The sequence below is a fragment of the Ambystoma mexicanum genome, chromosome 2q (assembly GCF_040938575.1).
Source record: "Ambystoma mexicanum isolate Mex_15411 chromosome 2q, UKY_AmexF1_1, whole genome shotgun sequence".
Lineage (NCBI taxonomy): Eukaryota > Metazoa > Chordata > Amphibia > Caudata > Ambystomatidae > Ambystoma > Ambystoma mexicanum.
In genome coordinates this window covers 58,086,393-58,105,524 of record NC_090924.1, presented here as the reverse complement: position 1 = coordinate 58,105,524, position 19,132 = coordinate 58,086,393, and the positions used below count along the sequence as shown (strand labels likewise).

The 19,132-nt window shown below is 45.8% G+C and overlaps 1 protein-coding gene and 1 long non-coding RNA gene across 2 annotated transcripts in view; one reads left to right on the top strand and one right to left on the bottom strand.

The window, feature by feature from the left end:
* The window catches only part of LOC138569134 (uncharacterized), a 106,338-nt gene that overhangs the window by 10,089 nt on the left and 77,117 nt on the right, over nt 1–19,132 (bottom strand). The window lies entirely within an intron of this gene.
* Nucleotides 17,088–19,132, top strand: part of PERCC1 (proline and glutamate rich with coiled coil 1) — a 42,873-nt gene continuing 40,828 nt past the window's right edge. The window contains exon 1 of the mRNA XM_069646817.1: nt 17,088–17,246. The gene's annotated coding sequence lies outside the window, so the exon portion shown is untranslated. The remainder of the gene's footprint in view (nt 17,247–19,132) is intronic.

The following is a 19,132-nucleotide window of genomic DNA, read 5'->3' as shown; positions in this document are numbered from 1 at the left end:
GATAAGATGGCTGCGCTAAATAGATTGCATTGCAGTAATCAACGCTGCCGCTGATACCTGCTGTCACAATCTGAGCATGACATTTTTCAGGCACAAAAGGAAGAACTTTCTTCAATTGCTTAAGTTTGAAGAATCCCTGGCCACATACTGCATTCACTTGAGCCTCCAAAGACAGAGATTGTGATATTTTGCTGTCTACATTTCGCACCATTTTACTGGCTCAGGGAGTGATTCCAATGAGTCTGGCCAAAATGCTGAAGTCCATTCACCAGATCTCTCTGATGGGCCGATGATTAAAACCTCTGTTTTCCCGCCATTTAGTTTAAGCCAGTTTGCCTCCATCTAGCACCGAATAGCTTCAAGACAATTTCTAAGGCTTTCAGCAATTTCTGGCTGGTCTGGCTGCAACCATCTTGCTCTTATACTCCATCTCGCTCTCTTCGTTCTTCTTCCCTCTTTAGACTCCACGTTCCCCGTCCTCCATGTTCCCTGTCTCGTTTCCGATCTTTCCATCTTCTTGCTCCTCTGCACTGGAATGCTCTCCCACCCTCGCTTCGCTCCATTACTGTTTACTCTCTCTTTCGTCTTTCCTTGAAAACACTCCTTCAGTATCCCTGATTGTTTGCTACCAGGATTTATATTTATTGCCTATCATTCTTTTGTACCGGACTTTGTTTTTAAAATGCACAGCGCTTTGGTTTAAGGTGCTATATCAAATATAAATAAAATACAAAATACAAATACAATCTGAACAGAATTTGGGTGTCATCTGTATAGGAAAACACCCTAAAACCAAATAGGCAGATAAGTGCCAATAGATGGCGAATATAAAGATTAAAAAGCAACAGGGACAGTGCTGACCCCTGAGGCACCCCACAGGTTACCGCCACCGAGGGCGAACGATAAAGAGGAAGTGAGACCATTTGAGAACGGGAAGCCAGAAGCTCCTGAAACCAATCCGAAACCGCTTCAGAGAACCCTGCTTCCTTCAATCTAGATCCCATGATTTATAGTGTTGGAGGCGGCCGACAGGTCCAATAAAATAAGACCTGCCATGCCGCCCTTGTCTCTGATAATGGTAAAGTCGTCGAGCACTGATACGAGAACCGACTCTGTACCCATCAAAGGCCGAAATCCCACCTGGCAGCTGTCTAATATCATTTGTTCTTCCAAAAAGTCCCACATTCGTCAGAATCGAGATATCCAAAGATGTTTTTTTTAATAGGGGAATAACCAACGCCTCTTAATTTCCTAGAGGTTTGACCCCAAATTAAATACGAATTTATCACCTTGTCCAGAATCTCAAAGAAATTCTGAGGTGCCAGTTTTAACAAGTGTAGAGCAATGGCATCAAGTGGAGGGGCGGAGTTAAGATGTGCCACTATCTTGCTTACTTCTACTTTGGTTGTTTGACTAAAAATGGAAAAGCAAGCCACCGTGTCATCTACAGTGTGGGGTAGTAGAACCTCACTATCTAAGTTCTTACTTGTGCCTTGATCCATTTCTACACCGTCCATAATCTCCTTTCTGATGGTTTCAATTTTATTAATAAAAAAGCCGGAAAGGTTGTTGCACATTATTTGTGAACTCACTCTCTTAACATCAGAATCGGGTTTAGTTACATTTTTTTTTATTATCTCAAAGAGTTTCTTTGGGGCATTCACTTTTCTTTGGGGCTTCGTGGTTACAACCCAAACCAAACTCTTAGATCCACCAACACCGCACTTTTGTGTTTGCCTAGATATAGAAGGGAACGGCTGGACGGAAGAGCTTTCTCTGTGGCTGGGCCAAAGCTGTGGAACTCTTAGCCTTTCCACTTAAGAAACAACATTGACTTTACATCATTCAGGAAGGAACTCAAGACCTTCCTTTTCATAAAGATGAATTGCTTATCAGCTATCTGCACACCCTCCAAGGGTTCCTCATCAGGGTGGGTAGTCATGGACAGGACTGGGTACACAAGAGTTTCTGTGGGCTGTCCTAATCAGGAAGCGTATTAGTACCTGGGAACGTAAAGGGGTTTCCTCCCATGACACTGACCCCTTGGTAAGGTGCTACTATCTCATTTGGCACTGCATTGGGTGTGGGCATTTGGCCTCCGTACAAGGTATTCTGCTGGGCAGCTTGTGGTTGCACATTAGGCAGTGCTTGGGCCTGCATGTGTGGGGGGCTTGGTGGCTGCTGGATGCAGGCCTTGTGTATTTCATAAGGTATAGAGGTTAACCTGGGTGGCTGTGGTAGTGCTGGTGGAGGTTGATAGTGTGCATTATACCCCGCCCCTGCCTGCTTCTACACTCTCTTGCCAAATGTCCCCACTTCCTGCAGCTCCAACACTGAGATGATCCCATACCACTTCTGGGTCCTATTCCAGCAACCCCCCCTCAGCTCTCTCTGCTCCCTTGAACCCCCACCCCCCACTGCTGACCTCCTTGGTACCACTCAGGATACTGACACTGTGGTTCGCCACCCCACTGCCCCTGTCCTCCGCCTGACCAAAACGCTGTTATCCTTACATCTGCGTGTGCTGCAGCCTACTCCTCCAAATTCTTCTCTGTGTTTGCCATCACTGCCCCGTCCACTGCTATTTTAGCTAACTTCTTCTGCAATCGTTTTTCTTCCCCTGCCTGTAACCTTTGATCTGTGTCTTTTTCTCGTTCTTGACTCCTTTTGCAATGGTGTATTATAGTCTGAATCTTGGATTACCCCTTTGCCTCTATGACCACTATCTTATCAAGCACTTTCTGAACTTCCTTGGGCAATCCCCTCTTGATAACAAAGTAGAAAAGAGGAACTGATCGGTCACACTGGTCATACGGCTCTGTTCGCCACATCTCCTGCACTTTTAAAATGTATTGAGCGGCATCTTCATCGTCCCCCATGGTGTACTGCATTATGGAATGCAAGTCCGGTGTGTCAGGGTATGCCCAATGCAGTGCACCCCACACCTGTGCTCTAACATTGTTAAATAGGACCCCAATGTGCACGTCATCATGTAACTTCACTCAAGGATACCTTGCCTTTATCCACACATATCCAGCCTTGTCCCTCACAATTGTAACAAGTAAACATTTATGTCTCCCACCGCCAAAGGTATTGCTGCGGTCTGCTTCTCAAATGCTTATATCCATTTTCCTGTCCCGGCAGTAAGGGGCAGGAGCGTTTTGATCAAATTATTCTTATCCACCTGGGAGGGGCAAGAGCATAGGCAACAGAGATTAGAGAGACAGAAAAAGTTGGCGACAAGGAATAGGGCAAAAAAGGAAGATTAGAAGAAAGACAAGGGACAAACATAAGAATCTATTACATAAGTGTCAACAAAAGGGAAATAAATAATTAGAAGGAAAAGAGAAACCTAGTGTACACATAGTTCACACCCACTTATAATGAAAATAAATGCTACAACGCTGGTTATGAGGTTTAACATTGCAGGAAACTCACATTAGTATAAGATGTCAAAAACGCTCATTAAGAGTTAAACAACTGGTATTGCAAAGAGGAAAACCATTACAGGAAAAACACATTTGCATAGGATATCTCAATCCTTCAGTGTTAATCAACCCCTTACGTAATCATTAAAAAAAATGCCAACTTGCAGTCATCATTCCTTTGACCCGGTGCTACTGCATCCAGTCTATCAATCCAGAAGGCCTCTTGGAAATCCAAGGTATTCCGTTTATCTCAGTGATATCCTATAGTAACAACTTCCAGAATTTGAAATCGTATCTGGGATACTTGATGACATAGTTCAACAAAACGTAATGTGAATATTAGATTGTGTTGGTTCCACCTCAGTTTTACTGATCTTATCGATTGCCATACTTAATGGATCTCACACAGACATCCGGTTGAATATATAGGATGAGTAGTGTCACAGGTTGCAAGATCTGTCAACTGGCTATCCACCAAGTACAAGATATTCCTTAAATCGGTATCTCTGATTCATAAATGCCTCCACCAAGCAGCCCCTCAATACCTCATCGCCAGATTTACTAGACCCACCCTCTCTTGCCCCTCGAGAACGGCCAATTCCAACCTTCTTCTGGTGCCCAGGTTCAAACGTACAATGTCTGGAGGCAATAGGTTTCCAGTAAAAGCAGCGCAATTCTGGAACTCCCTTCCTCCTACCTGCAGGGAGGACCTACCCTACCACCAGTTCAGAGCCAGGACTATCCACTGGCTCAAATCTCTCGACTCATAACGACCTTCCGATGCCCAGATGCGCCACTACCATGCGGCTCGTTACCTCATTGAATGTAAATATGTATATAGTACTGCCTATAGTGTATATGTTCTACCCTTCCTATTTGGCGTAATACGTCCGGCATTGTAACCGCAGCTGGACCTCACCCCACTGTATGTAACTAAGTTTTGCAACCCTCTTGCTGCCTTTGCGCCTGGCTACCCCTGGGTTAGGTGCACATTATAAATAAATACAATACAATACAAGATATCTCAAAAATATCTTTGCCCCAGACCTGGGATGAAACACAATGTTACCTTTAATGACATTGTTGCAATTGATGCAATGCATATATGGAAAAGTTCCTAACCGTGTGCCTCTTGTAACTCTCTGGTTGCTGACCACGTCTTTCTGGACCAACCGGTCTCTCAAGTTAGCACCATGTTTTTATGAAAGTTTAAGCATATCTGGAAACAAGTTTTCAACTCTCGTACATTACCAGTCAATCCCAAGCCCTGAGCTTATCTCTGTGTGGGGAAAGGAACCAGAATGTGAGTTCTTCGATTGTCTGTTGATCCTCCCTGTCCAGACGGGACACTCACAAGTCAACCATGTCAATTTACTTTTGCTGCCCAGGCAACCTCGCCTCTACCTTGTATGACTATTGATGATGAAAAAAGCCCTGTGATCTTGGTGAGATGGGTGTCTCTCTCTAGGCAATTATGCAACACTTGTTTTTTCTGAATTGGCTAATTTTTCTTATGTGTCAATTGCATCTTGATCTAAAAGCTAGGGTCGTTGTAAAACATGAACAGGCAGATTAATTTTGGGTGATGGGAGGTATCTCTCATGGATGCCCTATGTCCCCTCTGCTTTTTTCTCTATATGTGGAGGTTTTGGCTGAATTCCTAAGGCAGAATGCAGGAGTACAAGGTTTTAGATTTCCTACAGGCGGACAAACTGGTAGCGTCATTACGGACAGATGATATTGCCATATATCAATCTCAACTTGTCATGCAACCGAAACATTCCCTCGGGTGCTTGTTAGGAAAGGTTTCATATTGTAGGTAATTTTCCTTCCATGTGGCAACCCCCAAACTTTTTGCTGTTGTTTTACACCCTGATCTAGACTTTGCCAGAGAAGCGCAGCCTTCCGCCGCACTCCTGCGGGCTTTCGCTCCATTCTTACGGGGAAACTGACATGCCCTTAAGACAGTCAGTACCGGGAAACGTTGTTTTCCGTAGTTCTTTTCTCATGTTGCAGCTGTCGCGCAACATGGCACAAGAGTGCACCGTAACTTACATTACCGCGCTCTCTTCTACATTCTCATTCTACAGACCCTGGTAACTCTCGATGAATTTCTAACGAACTGTGCAAGTATGTCACGGATGGGACTGGTGGCAGCGATCGTTTCTTTGTGTTTTGAACTCCCTTTTGCCCTGTTAACCGCGCTTCTCGAGTTTGGCCAATATGGGTGGCCTGGCTTCCAAAATGGCCAGACCACGAGGTTCTTTGTCCTGTCCGCTGACTGTCTTGCCCCTTCACCTTCCCCAGGTCGAGCCGACCCGGGGCCATCCTCATTTGGGCATGTACTTTCCCGTGAAACACAGATGCTTTCGTGGGCTTCTACAGGCCTGTTGTGAGCCTCCAGGATGTGGGCTGGGATGTCTGGTCCCAATACACATCCTGGTTGCCAGAGAGTCTAGTGTGTCTTGAATGCCTGGGACCACCATGGTCCGTGATAGGCCCACGTATGGTGTGAGTGTTTTGTGAGCAGATCTCCCATTGGGTCCTCTCCGTTTTGGCGCGAAGGGAACCCTGGATAAGAGGAGGCTGGAAACACCACTACCATGTCGATCTCCTGAGTTCTCACGAACAAAGGATGAAGGAGCCAAGTATCCTGCAACTAAGAAGCTGAGTCGAGGAATCGCTGGTGACCCGCTGAAGGTTTGGCACCCTGCACTGCTGTCGTCCTGTGAGACCCCTCTGCCTCTGATCGAACGATAAGGCCTGTACTGGCGCTTCGACCCTTTAGAATAGTGGGAACAACTATTCTCGGCATCTTCACCAACTTCTGTATGTAAGTCTTTGGAAGCGTCCCTGGGCCATCCAGCGGACTGACCAGCCTACACAGGAACCTTGCTCTGTTACGGCTGTCTGGCTGCTGCTGAAATCCGAGCCCTCGACGCTCTCACACGCTTCGTACACTTGGCATTCCCAGGTCTGAAGTGAGAAGTGTACATTGGGCCTGGAATACAAGCGGCTGCTGAGTTGCCCTGCTGAGGTAACCATCTGTGCATGTTCGCTGCGTTTGGGACACCCTCGACCCTGACTTCTGCTGCCGCGGAATCTACACGGCACTGAGACGTCCCTCTGATCGCATCTGAACCTGCCAGCGAAGAAACTAACTCAGAGAAGCCTGGGTCTGCCTGCATCGGGGAACGGTGAGTAGTCAATACCCTGAACCGGTCTCCCTCCTGCAGAAGCCTGTGGCTTTCCCCCGCTGTTGAAAAGCAGCACCCCTTTCTCCGTACTCGCGCCCTGCTTCTGCCCACAAGTGGTGGCTGCGCTTGAGTCGCGGAGGTCTGTTCGCCATCATTTGTTCACCTCTCTGAACTGCCTGATTTCCCCAAAGAGACACTCCTTGGCCCGTTGGCACCCGCTTGTGCAGGTACTTTTGGGCACAAGGCTCCACTCTTCGTAGGGCTCGGACTTCCTTCTAGTTAGGTGGCCTCTGATGTCGAACTGGGTCTAACGATTACTTGCACTGCTTGTTTTCCTCCCCATCTAGGTGGTCTACATATTTCATGCTTCTAACTCTTTAGACCCCTCGGTCTTGTATATATATTGTATTGATTGTGATGTGTTGGTTTACTTTAATTTTATCGTGATTCTTTACTATGGTCGATGTTACAAAGGCCTTGTAATAAATGTGTCTATATTTTTAATATAACACCTGCCTGAAGTAATTTGTAAGCGTCCTTACTTTGTTTGCTCATTGCAGGCTTTCAGTCACCCTCACTCCTCTTGAGACCTAGTCTTGACCGCCGCCATCACTACCCTGATTGGTCTGGCTTGTCCAGAGGTTACCCTGTTCCAAGAAACTAGGCTGGCCTTCTGAACCTCTGCCCCTCCAGGACAGAGTTCAGAAATCCATCTCAACAGTGCTGATCCCTGTAGAACAGGTGGCACCTGTCTTCTCACCATGTTGCCCGGCTGTTTTGCCCATTCCAGCATGCCGATCGGGGCGGACCGAGTACGACGTTCATGCACACACCAATATGGCACCCACCAACACAGAGACGCGAGCAAAAGATGCTGGCTATACCTGCAGTAAGGTTTACCGATTCCTCGCGTCGCAACCCTTGCTAGTGGACTTTCCCTTGTTCCTCCTGTGTACACTGGATTCTCTTCATTATTCCTTTCCTGGACTCCCCCCTGCCTTTTCCTCCTTGGTTCTCCTTGTAATTTCTTCATGTGAGATCCTGGTTGTTCCCTACTTCACCCATTCCTTCGTTTCCCTACCTTGCTGCTGTCTACTTGATGAGTATTCTCCTGTCGACCTTGAAAGATAGCCTGTCCTGCTTACCCTATTTCAAGAACCTTAACATCGCCTAGGTTTATTTTGCCCTATGATGGTTTTCCCTGGATGTCGCTCTGGTGGCTCACTATTTACCCAGTGCACAACTTCTGGGGACATAATGGCTTCCAGAAGCGACAGGCCCTACCACTCAAAAACCCAGCGACAAGTTAAAAAGGTACGTACAATCGCTAATGCAACTCTTGAATGTAATTCTAAATTTGGCCCAATGCACTTTGTAGTTTAAGACTTTTTCTATTTTAAATCCAGTTTAAACTCAAATGGCCGACTGCAAGTTTGACGTAGTGGTAAAAGATCTGGTAATTACCACTACTGGATGTTATACTCCATCGCCAAATTCTGAATCTTGTTTTCGAAACTCTTATTTGCGCCTGCTGTTGCGTGGAGGTAGCTACACCCACAGAAAAGCATTCCTGCATATTGTAATTACAAAACCCCATGGCGCCCTAAGGCACTCCGAAGTGGGGAACAATCGAAAGAGCTGCATAATGTGGAATTATGAAGACGTTTCCAGATACCTGGTAATTACTGCATACAGCAAAGATAAATGTGTTTTGCAGTATTACCATAGGTAATAACATGAAACTCTGAATCACGCCCAAAGTGTCACATTTAATACCTGTATAGAAGCCCGACCACTACCAAATTATAAAAATGTTGAGAGAGTTAGTCTATAGACTCTAGGCATAACCAAGCTATGGTCCTAACGACCTTTACTATTATTAGACAGAATTTAATCAAAATTACTATCTTGCCCAGATTGCTCCAAGAACTTAGAAAAACTGTTTTCCCCCGGACCAGCTGTGTAAACTGAATGCCATACTCGCATCCTTTATTTGGCCACAGTCTTCAGAAGCTCTAGGTGGAGTGGTTGAATGGCAGATTGTCATACCTGAACTTCCAACTGTGCGCATGGCCAGCCATAATGTGTCAGTTAGAGTTGCTCTTCTCCTAGGATTCTAAGGCCTGAGTTGGGGACACTAAATGTGGTCACCCAATCTGTTTTCAAAACGAAGAGGCTAAAGAGCCCGCAGGTTATGGAAGAAATGTGACATTCATTTTCTATATTGCGCTTACATCTGCACACTAGTCTCTGGCGGAACCAGCGTTCAAATAGGATTTTATCTGAGCCACTGGTTAAGGTGGGCAAGGCAACTTGGTTATGCCATATTAGGCTCCTTTACGAGGGGGATAATCTTCATTCATTTAAATCACTTTTGTGGAATGTTGGGTTGGCATAAACGAAATTTTAGATATACTTGCAGATTAGCGATTTTCTGACTGAGGCTGAAATTCTGAGGTCACAGAACTGCTTGAATCCATATGTGATAAGCCCACAATAGGCAATGGGGAGATTTGTCTTTTTATAGACTTCTGTTTAGTGAAATGGCGGGCAGATTCATTTTCAACTGTTTAAACAGAGGAAAATGTGTTCCCACTAAACATTTTGGGCCTCGTTACGATGCAGGGTGGGAAGAAAGTGGCAGTAATTCCATTGCCGCCACTTTTACCGCACCAGAATTACCACTCGGTAATTCTGCCGGTGGTAATTCTGTCAAAAATCCACAATGGAGTAACACTCAGTAACTACCACTTCTAATCCTGTGGTAAACCCACGGGACCAAGTGCAAATAACGGTAATTCCATTTGGGGGGATTCTGGCAGATTTGAACCTATTCAAATGTCATGGACAACAAAAAGTCCAAGACTCTTCTTTGTAGGTCCTTTTGCCTCCAGGCTAAGCCTAAGATACAACAAGGATTCCTCCAAGTTTGGCAAACAAACGCATTCATAATCTGTCCTTTCAAGGTCCTTTCCTATTCTAGAACACAAACCTATGATGCTATAAAAATATAAATCTCTCCCAAGGTTAGGTTCTCTTCAGAAGTCTTCGGATTGCTTATAGCCTTTCCAATTCTCACTATCCTTCATATAGACCTCTGCCAGACCTCAGTTTTAATACGTTTCTCTGCGATCTCTTCTCTTCACAATCTGGGCCTGGAACACACTTCTCTTAGGGTTTGAGATGACATCCACTCCCACTGCGTTAGGTTCCCGGCTGCGGTTCCTTAGTTTAGCCCAACTATCGCAAATCTCAAGAAATCTTTCTCAGCACCAGTCTCTTCGATCAATTCATGAACTTTGATTTCTCTCAGGTCTCTCATGACCGCGGGTTCTCTTACTATTTGCTTAGGTATTTCAATGGCCTATGATTCTCCTTTCCTGGGCGGTCCCCTACGGGGTATACTCACTGACTGTACTGACATCTGCAGGATCGCTAGTCAACATAAATTTGTTGGGCCGCTCCATAACCTCTTGTTCTTGTGACGGTTCTGTGGGATTCAAACAAGCCAAAGCAGTCAGGTCACGCAGCCCCCATTTCCGCCCACCAAACACCTCTGCCACTCCTCTGTATGTTGAATCTCCTATTGTCGAATCCCCTGTTCTCCCTGCACCCACCATCCTCGCTAATGGGGAGTTTCAATCCCATACGCTCCACCATCCTCCCTCCCATCTGTACATTCAATGTGTCTCTGCAGTTATATCCCCTGCCCGGAGACCCCGCTGACTGCACTCCAACCCAGCCGGACTAACGCCACCCATTGCCCCCAACCCTGAAAACACTTAAACATCCCAATCTCCTTACCTGCTCCTCGTCATGGCTGCACACTGCTCCGCTTCCTAGCTCTACGAAGACTGGATAGAGAATGTGCTTTCAGGCATCCATTGTTCGTGGTGCTGGCCAGTCAGTGGCTGGTGGATGCAGGTAACTGTAATTGTCGACAATGTATTCGACAAGTCCATCTTTGCCCCACATGGGTAGATGCCTTTTAAAATCTTCTGAGGTCACTCCATAACCTCTGGTTCTTTCGGAGGTTTCTGAGATCTCTCCAAGACCTTTGGATTTTGGAGCGGTCTCTCTAGGATCTTTGATTCTCTTATTATGAGGGTTGTTAGGAAAGATTTCGTAATTGTAGGTAATTTTCCTTCCATGTGGCAACCCCTAAACTTTTTGCTGTTGTTTTTCACCTTGTTCTTGACTTTGCCAGAGAAGTGCAGCCTTCTGCCGCACTCCTCTGGGCTTTCGCTCCTTTTCTTATGGGGAAACTGACATGCCCTTAAGACAGTCAGTACCGGGGAACGCTGTTTCCCGTAGTTTCTTTTATCATGTTGCGGCTTTAGTGCAACATGACACAAGAGGGCACTGTAAGCTAAGTTACAGCTCTCTTGGGTCTCTAGCCTTCTACAGGCCCTAGATACTCGTTTAGGATGGTATTTGATCGGTGCAAGTCATTCAGGGACTGGAATGGTGGCAGCGATCGTTTTGTGTATTTTGAGCTCCTTTTGGCGTTCTGAGCGCATTTTTCGCGCTGAACCCAAAATGGTGGCCTGGCTCCCAAAATGGCCAGACCACGAGGCTCCTTTGTCCTGTCCACTGACCGTCTTGCTCCCTTCACCTTCCCCAGGTCGAGCGACCCGGGGCCTTCCTTATTTGGGCATGTACTTTCCCGCGAAACACGGATGCTTTCGCAGGCTTCTACATGTCTTTTGTGTGCCTCCCGGGTGTGGGCTGGGATGTCTGGTCCCAATACACATCCTGGGTGCCAGAGAGTCTAGGGTAGTGTGAATGCCTGGGACCACCGTGGTCCGTGATTGGTCCACGAATGGTGTGTGTGTTAATGAGCGGATCTCCCATTGGCTCCCCTCCGTTTTGGCGCGAAGGGAACCGTGGATAAGAGGGGGCTGGAAACACCACTACCATGTCGATCTCCTGAGTTCTCACGAACGAAGGAATACAGGAGCCAAGTATCCTGCAACCAAGAGGCTGGACCGAGGAATCGCTGGTGACCCGCTGAAGGACTCCTCCTTTGCACTGCTGTCGTCCTGTGAAACCCTTTCCTCCTTTGATCGAACCAGAAGGCCTGTACTGGTGCTTCGACCTTTGGAATAGCAGGAACAGCTATTCTCGGCGACTTCATCATCTCCTGCCAGTAAGCCTTCCGAAGCGTCTCTGGGCCATCCAGTTGACTGACCAGCTTACAAGGGAGTCCTGCTCTGTAACCGCCGCCAGGTTGTGTTGTATTTCGAGTCCTGGTCACTCTCACACGCTTAGTACACTTGGCGTTCCCAAGTCTGAAGTGAGTAGTGTACATTTGGCTCAGATACACACGGCCGCTCCGTTGCCCTGCTGTGGTGACAAAACTGTGCAGGTTTCTTCGATTGGGACATCTTTTTTCTCTACACGACGACGAGGCATTCCCGGCTCTTCTGAACCTGCCAGCTGCTGAAACTAACGTGGAGAAGCCTGGGTCTGCTTGCATCGGGGACCGGTGAGTAGTATAGCTAGGATCTGGTCGCCCTCCTGCAGTAGCCCATTGCTTTTCCCCGCTGTGTAAAAACAGCACCCTTTTGTTCGTACTCGCGCTCTGCTTCTGCTCACTGTGGAGGCTGCGCTTGAGTCACGGAACCTGTTCTTCTTCTGTTGTGCACTAACCCGAACTGCCTGACTTCCTCCGAAGAGCTTCTCCTTTTGCCCGTTGGCACCAGCGTGTGCAGGTACTTTGAGCCCAAGGCTCCACTCTTCGCAGGGCTCGGACTTCCATCTAGTTAGGTGCCTCTGAAGGCGAACTGAGTCTAAAGCATTATCGCACTGCCTGTTTTCCTTCCCTTTCAGGTGGACTACACATTTCGTGCATATAACGCTTGCGACTGTCGTATTTGTATATATATTGTGTTGATATGGTATGTGTTGGCTTAATATTGTGTTATTGTGATTTTCTCGCTACGGTCATTATTTTAAAGGCCTTAAAATAAATGTGTATATATTTTTGATATAACAACTGTTTGGAGTAGTTTGTAAGCGCTCTTGCTTTGTGTGCTCATTGCGGGCTTTCAGTCACCCTCACCCCTCTTGAGACCTAGTCTTGACCGCCGCGATCGCTACCTTGATTGGTCTGGCTCGTCCAGAGGTTACCCTGTTCCAAGTAATTAGGTTGGCCTTCTGAACTTCTGCGCCACCAGGACAGAGTTCAGAAATCCGTCTTAACAAGGGTCTTTATTGAGCATGGATCTAGCTTTGTGACGCAACAGAGCATGTTACAAGTCATAGGAGGAAGTACACAATGAGGGGAGCAGAGATACGAGGGAGTCCGGGGCTAACGGAGGAGGGCTGACAAATTGGCAGCAAGATATCTCCAAGCAAAACGTATCCTAGATCTTTCCACAATGTTTGATGTTCTCAGCACAACACCCTTGAAAATAATTGATCACCCCTCCCCCGTTCAGGTTCTGTTACAAGCATACAATATTCTCACCCTCTTGGCAGGGGGAGGGGAGTTCTGTCTTTCTAGTATCAGCTTTGGTGAGTAGGGCCATACCATATTTCCTCTTGGTTGTTGATTTTGATAGGACATCTGGCATAACTTTGTAAGTGGTCTACCTCTTTCCCAAGCAGTGATCTCCCTGTGACTCCATGGAGGGGATGAAAGCATCTCTGCTTCCTTACACGCTTCTGCTTCCACTTTTAGCCCCCTGCTGGTGTTTTCCAGCCATTTTATAGCACTGGCCATGTGACTGGCTTCCTCGTCACTTTTCATTTGAAACATGGACTTATTACCTCTCTTTTAGCTTTGGGCAGGTCTTAATATAAGTCGAGATTGGTTAGCGGGTGGCCCATAAGCATTTAAACACTGGCCGGGCAATGCGTGCTATTTTGGATCTGCACATGTGTGTGGACCTGGCTCTGTTGTGTGCAGTGTTCCAATCGCAAGTGTGGTTTGCCGTTTCATCCAACAGCAGGTGGTTGGCTCCTTGCTCTGAAGGCATAGTGTTTTCTTAACATGCTCGTGGATTAATTCCTGTCTGTGTGCAGCGTTCTGGGAACTCTGGCGATTCCCCATCTTTCGGCGTAGGTGTCTGTTAAAAAGGTGAGGTTAGGTTTAGCTTAGTAAGAATTGATCCCTGCGCTTTGGCCTTTTAATGTTCTGCCAGTATTATACTGTACAACAGGGGCGCCGAGTACGCGGGGCTCCGGGCCCGGGCACCCCCGGCGGAATGAAGTCGGGGCTGTGCACCCCTCTTGGCAAGAGGGGTGCACAGATGTAGAGGTACACCCAACCCAAAACGATTTTTAGAAATGGAGGCACAGATGTAAAGCAAGTCTGTACCTCAATTTCTAAACAACGTTTTGGGGTGTATTTGTACATCTGTGCACCACTCTTCGCAAGAGGGGTGCACAGATGTAGAGGTACACCCAACCCAAAACGGTTTTTGGAAATGGAGGCACAGATGCAATGCAAGTCTGTCCCTCAATTTCTAAAAATCTTTTTGGGTTGGGTGTATTTGTACACGATTTTTAGAAATGGAGGAACAGATGAAAAGCACGTCTGTCCCTCAATTTCTAAAAATCCCTTTGGGTTGAGTGTATTTGTACATCTGTGTTTCCAAGGCGAGCATGTTGCCCCCAAGTTATCCTCCCGAAACTCTGAAGATCTGAAGTACATTTAATGATAGAGAACCAGAACTATTGAGCAAGTCTGATATCATCTTCATCATCATCAGAATAACTCAACACTGTCGTGGTTATACAAGAGCTAATATATTTAAAGGGATGGAATTACTCAGAATGTAGCAGCACTATTCAATAACCCAAAGTGCTTAAGCATAGTTAATGTGAAAATACTACACTTCTCACCGTTGGGACAGTACTGCCACTTCTCACAGAGGCTTCTACACCTTTTATGGGGCAGCACTGATCCAGCTTACTGGAAAGCTTCACTTTTAATGGCACTATATTTCAATAGGAAATGACCAACACTACCCCGCAGGGAATTGCATACTCTTGATGCCACCGAAACAACACTTGCACCCTCCACAGCTGCTTTATTTTTAATGGCACAGTGCGTGTACTTCTCAGCCACTCTGCTTTACATTTAAACAGACCAAATTGTCATTTCTCAGCAGGACTGCAACACTATACCATTGTGTTCTGTATGTTGAGTGCTTCTTCACCACCAATGTGGGTTCATGGCACTCTCCCAGTGGCTAAATAGTAGATATGGCTACATTCAATTGGCAACAGGCATGTCCCGAGCTGCGTGCTGTCCATAAGCTGCCGCTCAGAATGTTGGAAGCTGTGATACGGCAAGGGATAGAAGGCTCGAGCCTGTAGGATAGCAGAATCAGGAGGGTCTTAAAACCTGTTCACTTATTCTGGAGTGAGGGGCCATGGATCAAAATGAGCCTGATGCCACATACAGGGGGTTGTTACCCCTTTATCTCTCCTTAATGAAAGAATGAGCTCTCTCAGACACAAGTTATCACCCCTGCACACACAATGAATGAATATGGTATGGATCTATAGATCGAGAAAACTGGAGTGAGAATTCAGAGTGTTTTAACAAAAATATAATTGTCTTCCCAGATGGGAGACTGACTCCATTAATATACATGGAGTCACTGAGATGACCAAGAGTGAAACTGTATGTTCAGTTGTTGTGAGAAATACCAGCAGCAGGTATACTATTCTCCAAGGAGTGAGGTGCCCGCTCAATATAGCACACTGTTTAAAGGTGTGAGACCCATCCTGAATGCTTGCCCAAAGATCCTTGGCCAGAGTTTCACACTGAAGAAGTGAGCATGTGATCCGGCGTCTGCAGCCCACACACACGCAGGGGATTCCCAAGCACCCACTTGCGAGATTTGCACCAAATTAGTGAGATTGTGCTCCAAGGTATGAGGCACACGCACAGTCTTTGCTCTGAGGTTTGACACACTCACAGGATAGGACGGCATTTCGTCCTCCCATCCTAGTTGTGTTGCTTTGCCTTTTGAGGGCTACTACAAACTGCATGATTATAGAAGGGTGGATTAGGGGCAGCGTTGGCCTACTGGAATGCAACTGGATGTTTTAAACCTCCTTCTTACTTGACTTTAGTATATGCAGTACATGCTGACCAATGTTTCCCCTGTTCAGCAATCCTCCCCACCCCCTTCGTAACAAGTTGGCGACAACGTGCAAATGCGGTCATATAACCGCTGGTGATGTCATTTCCAATATTTGGGCACCCCCTAGGAATTTCATAAGTCGGCTCCCCTGCTGTACAATGAACATCCTCTCTGCTGGTAGAGGATGACCATTGTGAGGCATGCCGGGAACTGTAGTCTCGATGTATCTTTCTTTTTAGGGAATGATAAATCTGACTAAACTAAAGAAATGCAGCAACTCTGAGGGGAACCAAGGAATCCCGCTCTAGCCAGCCTCTGAGAGGCCATAGGAGTAGTCAATCCTTACACTTAGGAGTTATGTTTTCAACCAAAGAATACAGAACACCCCCCACCACCCCCCCCCCCCTTGTAATATAGCACTAGTTATAATTGCACATATAGTCAGAGATATAATTCATGGACATAGGAAATACGTTGGCGTATGCTGGACAAAACAGTAACTGGAATTGGCATTCCAAAATGGCAGGCACTATTCGGGGAGTTCCTTTTTCCCTCCTGGTTTTAACAGAGGAGTGTGGGAGGCAGAAACCACTCGTCGGTATTAAGCGCGTTATAAATAAAAAAAAAGCAATAATTAAATAAATATATAAAAGAAAGTGAACGTGCCCGGAGCAATATATAGCTGACTGTATCGAGTCAGAGAGCACATTACGGCCCGATCCAGATTATAAGTGTCAATGGCATGGCAAGCATTGCAGGTTGGCACACCATAAGTTGGTTGTAATGCTATTTTACCTCAGCATGTCTATGTAAGGTCTGCACGGCGGCTGACAAACACCCGTGCAAAATGCTAGAGGAAGGGCACAAGCGAGCAAAACGTTCCTTCCCCTCTCAGAGGCATAAAAAGAAGACCAAGAACACTTGGGCATGCAGGTAGGTGTGGGGGGGATTACGTGGAGGAGGGGGAAGACCTCGGAGCAGGGTTGGAGAAGCAAGCCATTAGGGAGGGTGGGGGAGGTGGGGGGGCAAAGTGCACAGTGGACTCAAAAGTAACCGGGCCACAGGGAGACCCGCTAGCGTTTTTTCTGCCTGGCAAAGAGGAGCTGGGGGGCCAGTGTGCTTCAGACGTTGGTACAGTACTGAAGGGTGTGTTTAATCAAAAAGTTAAGCAAAAGATTATCATTGATAACCACAATGTGAACTGCCTGCTGCGGAACTGATGCATAAGCTCCTTGATTGCCCATGGAGTGCGCCATTTTCTTCTTTTGTACCACGTCATTGATTGGCTGCTATTGGCCAGGATATTGAATTCACTTCCTGGGATATGTCAAGTTGTGAATGTTTGAGATCATGATTGTTCATCCATTCTCGTCAGTTCTATGATTATTGTATTGTAGCACGACTGTGTTGCATGTTGATGGGAACATTATTTTGATTGGTCTAAGAGTCTTTTCTAAACTTCCTTTAATAGGTTCCTCATTCTGGAAGATCTGGTGGACGTCAGAATGTTCTAAATGGTAGGGGTTTGTGTTAGGCTATTTGGCCAGTTTAACTGATTCTCTATTCGTGCGCAGGTGGTTACAGGATTGTATTATGTGCCTGTATTAATGCTTTGCGGCCTATCTCAATGGGAGATTATTCTCAAATGAAATAGTGGCAACAGGTGGAAGACTGATTCATGGATAACTGCTGTGTAGTTGTGTAGAATACATTGTCTTTTCTCTTGTGTCTGTCTCTCTTCATGCCATTTATATTTGTATTTTCTGATTTTGAAAAACAAAAGTTGGTGTATAGATGGAATCTTCGTTCATGGGTGGTATCTAGGTGGCTTTTAATAGCAGAAATGTGTGTGGGTAAAGGGTTTGTAGATGGGTGATTCATAGAGGGGTGTTTCATAGATGGATACTTTGTTGAGGCATGCTTTCTTGATTAATCATTTGGATCTGTGTGACTTTTAGGGTTATGGTTTGTGGGTTGGTGATTTTCATATGGGTGCTCTGAAAATTGGTGGTGTGCAGGTGGGTGATTTATGGATGGTGTGTGTGTATGTTTTATTTGTACTAGGTGGTTTACAGAGGAACTTATTGTCGATGGGTGGTTTATAGATGTTTGGTTCATAGATGTTTGGTTCATAGATGGAATAGTTGTAGATGGGTGGTGTGTAGATGCTTGGTTCATAGATGGAAAAGTTGTAGATGGGTGGTGTGTAGATGTTTGGTTCATAGATGTAATAGTTGTAGATGGGTGGTGTGTAGGCGTTTGGTTCATAGATGGAATAGTTGTAGATGCGGTAGTGTGCAGATGTTTGGTACATAGATGGAATAGTTGTCGATGGGTGGTTTATAGAGGTTTGGTTCAAAGATGGAATAGTTGTAGATGGGTGGTGTGTAGATGTTTGGTTCATAGATGGAATGGTTGTAGATGGGTGGTGTGTTTATGTTTGATTCATAGATGGAATAGTTGTAGATGGATGGTGTGTAGATGTTTGATTCATAGATGGAATGGTTGTAGATGTGGTAGTGTGTAGATGTTTGGTTTATAGATGGAATAATTGTAGGTGGGTGGTGTGTTGATGTTTGGTTCATAGATGGAATAGTTGTAGATGGGTGATGTGTGGATGTTTGGTTCATAGATGGAATAGTTGTGGATGGGTGGTGTGTAGATGTTTGGTTCATAGATGGAATAGTTGTAGATGGGGTAGTGTGTAGATGTTTGGTTTGTAGATGGAATAGTTGTAGATGGGTGGTGTGTTGATGTTTGGTTCATAGATGGAATAGTTGTCGATGGGTGGTGTGTAGATGTTTGGTTCATAGATGGAATAGTTGTAGATGGATGGTGTGTAGATGTTTAATTCATAGATGGAATAGTTGTAGATGGGGTAGTGTGTAGATGTTTGGTTCATAGATGAAATTGTAGATGGTTGGTTTCTTCTATTTTCATTTATTTTATTTAAAGCACCCAAAGGCATGTTAAGCGCTGTGCAAAAAAGATAATGTACAATTATATTTTTTTGTAAATTGGAGACATCTACAATCCAATATGCTAATTAAAAAAATATCTAAAACATCCATTGGATGTTTGGATAAAGAAATGTTATCAGATCATTATGTGAACAGAAAGCGTGGGTGCGAGACACAGGTAACCCGACAGGGTGAGCCAGACATGGTAAATGACAGAAGAGGTAGCTTGCCTTGCACTCAAGAGGAATGCATTCGCGCCAAAAAGCTTCTCTCCATTTTTGACAGGACCCACCAGCGGTGGAGTGGGTGTGCAGCAAGTTTAGAAGGTTGTTGTGATCTAATTGTTTTAAGAATAATACAGCGTAGCTTAAATGAACAAGAGATTCAAATGGCTGCCAGTGTGAAGAGGTAAGAATCAGAGAAATGTCTGACCGCTAGGCGAG